Here is a 3939-nt window from a genome sequence, read left to right on the forward strand (position 1 = left end):
TAATAATACTAATAATAATAATAATAATGATAATAATAATAATAGCATGATTGTCTACTGTTTTCTCTGTGGTTAACCCGTATCATCCTCCCTTCTTTGCAAATTTTACTTATTTTCATCGGGACAGTGTTTGAACAGGGCTCTGCTCTCAAGATAGTACTATGAAGATTACTTTTAAAAAAAAATACCAGAAAAAAAAGTACTGAGAAAGAGCAATTCTTACGAAACATATTTGTATTCCTTTGTTACAGAATATTTGTAAACCACTGCTGATTTCAAGGTCATTTTCTAGGTACATCTCCCCTCAAATGGATACTATCCTGGCCCTTTCATTGATGAGCTGTAGACCTCTCCGAAGAGAGAGAGAGAGAGAGAGAGAGAGAGAGAGAGAGAGAGAGAGAGAGAATAAACAAACTTACATATATAGCAAACCAATTGATGAAATTTTTCCTCAAGTTATTCGAGAAATGCCAAGATAAAAGAGCAGGTAGGAAGGGAAAGATATACGGCGGACTAATTATTAGATAATATGACAGACACAGTAACGGGGAGAGAGAGAGAGAGAGAGAGAGAGAGAGAGAGAGAGAGAGAGAGCTCTAAACAACTTGACCTGTGCTATTTCAAGACGTAGATGTTCTTTTCCAAACCACTGTACTTGCACCATCCATCCTCATCTAAGCAAATAACGAATAAAACGCACCAAACCTTTAAGCTGTCCAGAGTAATACCCTTACTTAAGAGTGAAGCTAACTTTTTTAGCTTTTAATCTCGGTTTAAAGCTTTCCCTGAAGTGGTGAGTCAGCCTCAAATGTCTCTAACGTGTCTCTGAAGAAGTTTCAGCATCCTTTGGAAACAACTTCACCTACAACCCAAGCCAAGCGATTATTTCAAAGTATAAAATTAAATTTATAGTTAAAAAAGGGTGTTTAATTTTCACTGTTGTCCTTAGAAACATGTAAAATGTCTGGAAATCAAGAAACAACTAACCTTGGACACTTTCAAGGACTACAACCCTTCAAATATTTTACTATATGAGATGGATTTCTGTTGTCCTCCGTGTTTCTCCATTTCTGCATCCTGTATAAATGTAGAAATCACTGACCTCATTAACATAATCCACTGTCATATATTGATAAATACCTTATCTATAGATCATTTTGCGTGTTTTTAAAGCGCCTCGTTAACTTTACTCGTAGCATAAACTTCACCAGGCAAAGACCCTTACGGCCTAAAACAAAACAACAGTTTTGATCAGAAATTATTTTCGATTGAATAATCTTTTTAGATGCTAGTCTGAGTCTTTTCGTGTTTTTAAGTCGAGTCTTTGTTTGCTTGCCTGTTTGTCATCAGCGTTGCAAACAAAGCTCACGGTGAACATTAATAGAAAGATTTACCAAAGATAGAATTGAGAGGAATAGCAATATAATGTTTGTGAGAAGGAAACTTTTATGGGATGGAGCTTCGGTATAGGTGTGCGGTGTCCGAATGTTATTATTTGAAATTGAATGATAATAATATAGGTAACGAAGGTCAAGAAAGAAATTGAATTCTCAATTACTTGTTGCTAGCATTGACATCTCTATGACTACCTGAAAAATTAAGAAAAACACCGACCATGTGATAAGCGTTTAATTTCTTGATTTTTTTTTTAAGATTCATCGCCATTGTTAGGTGTTCGAGTCCAAGGCTTGGAGTAAAAAAGAGAAATTCCTTATAACATTTCATATTCAGATTTTCGGAAGAAGTTCTGTATAAATTCAATTTAACAACGTTATAAACTTGAGAAATTGAATATTCATTTCATGTCACTTGTAACTACAACTCAGACTTCTGTATTGAAACTAAAAAAAAAAAGTTATATAAACCTCAATGTTCATTGTTAATTGTAATGTATTAGATTAGTTATCTGTCCCGAAATTGTCTTTGTTTATTTTGATCTTTTTCAGTTCTTCGTAAACCATATTCATTACTCACCATGAAGGCTAGACCAACCATCGGTCAATTTTCACACGACTGAAGGATTTCTATTGTAAAATATGACCTTCAGTATATCATGCTAAAAGCCACACAAAATCAGAATTTTATTGCCGCAACAAACCGAGTGTCGGGAGCTATAGGGTTTATCCTCTGTCCAAATATGTTCAGTAACCACTAGAAAAGGCAACTAATGGGTCTTTACTTACGTAAAGCGAAGTATGCAACATCTTTTTTCGTACACTAAGAAAATATATACGAGGTTAGAATTGTGGCGTTCTCATTTCAGTCATCCCCTTTTATATAAGATTCGACTGATATTTGCATTTTAACTGTCTTGGCTTGAGATATTTTGGTTAATTTCACTTGCTGTCAGATGCAGTATTTTGGTTAAGTTTTTCTTCAAGGGCCCTGCTGTTCTTTTCAGAACAAAGTAGGCTTATATGGTGATGAAAATAAGTTTCTTATTCTGTCTTCTTTTATAAGCTGTTATGAAGTATCATAATATCCAATGTTTTTAATACCAAAACATCGTTCAGTACAAAATTCAGTCTCAAAATTCGTTATACAATAGAAATAAAGATATACATATTTATAGAAAATATTGGTTCCCCTGGGGTTCGCTTCTTGATCATTTCAAATTTTGGGTTCATATTTTGTTAATTTCTCGTGTAATCAACATTGTTCCCTGAATATTTATCTGGATGACATTATTAACAAGGATTACTGGGTCAACCAGTTACCTGTTTATTTTCAGGCCCGAGTTTTCTATCTTATTGTCTATATATTATTCTTAAGTCCTTGTGAGACTGAATTATATTTATGATGCATTATTGCGTATTTGCCCTCAGATATTTGACCAAAACACGGGATTATTATTATTATTATTATTATTATTATTATTATTATTAATTGCTAAGCTACAACCCTAATTGGAAAAGCAAGATGCTATAAGCCCAGGGGACCCAACAGAGAAAATAGCCCAATGAGGAAAGGAAACAAGGAAAAATTAAATATTTTAAGAAGAGTAACAACATTAAAATAAATATTTCATATATAAACTTTAAATAATTTAACAGAACAAAAGGAAGAGAAATTAGATAGAATAGTGTGCCCGCGTGTACCCTCAAGCAAGAGAACTCTAACCCAAGACACTGGAAGACCATGGTGCAGAGGCTATGACACTACCCAAGACTAAGAGAACAATGGTTTGATTTTGGAGTGTCCTTCTCCTAGAAGAGCTGCTTACCATAGCTAAAGAGTCTCTTCAACCCTTACCAAGAGGAAAGTAGCCATTGACGAATTACAGTGCAGTAGTTAACCATATTACTGGGGAACATTGTATATTGAATTATTGTGATTTCTATGTCTATTTTCAATTAACATATTTAGAGATACATAGCTCAAAATAAACAGGTGATAAAAGAAAGAAATATCAAGAAGAATTTAAATAAAAACTCACTATAGTCCATTTTTTTTAGCGAGGCAGATTTGCACCGACTCGCAGCGGTGCCCTTTTAGCTCGGAAAAGTTTCCTGGTCGCTGATTGGTTAGAATTATCTTGTCCAACCAATCAGCGATCAGGAAACTTTTCCGAGCTAAAAGGGCACCGCAGCGAGTCGGTGCAGTGCCCTTTTAGCTCAGAAAAGTTTCTTGATCGCTGATTGGTTAGAATTATCTTGTCCAACCAATCAGCGATCAGGAAACTTTTCCGAACTAAAAGGGCACCGCAGCGAGTCGGTGCAGTGCCCTTTTAGCTCAGAAAAGTTTCTTGATCGCTGATTGGTTAGAATTATCTTGTCCAACCAATCAGCGATCAGGAAACTTTTCCGAGCTAAAAGAAATGGACTATAGAATAAAGAGAGATTATTAGTGAAAAATTTCTCCATACTACTTTATTTGCACGTCTTGCTCAGTTGCTTTGGTGCGTTAGCATCCTCCAGTCTCTTCTCTCAGCATTCAGGT

The sequence above is a fragment of the Palaemon carinicauda genome, chromosome 33, assembly GCF_036898095.1.
Source record: "Palaemon carinicauda isolate YSFRI2023 chromosome 33, ASM3689809v2, whole genome shotgun sequence".
Taxonomy (NCBI): domain Eukaryota; kingdom Metazoa; phylum Arthropoda; class Malacostraca; order Decapoda; family Palaemonidae; genus Palaemon; species Palaemon carinicauda.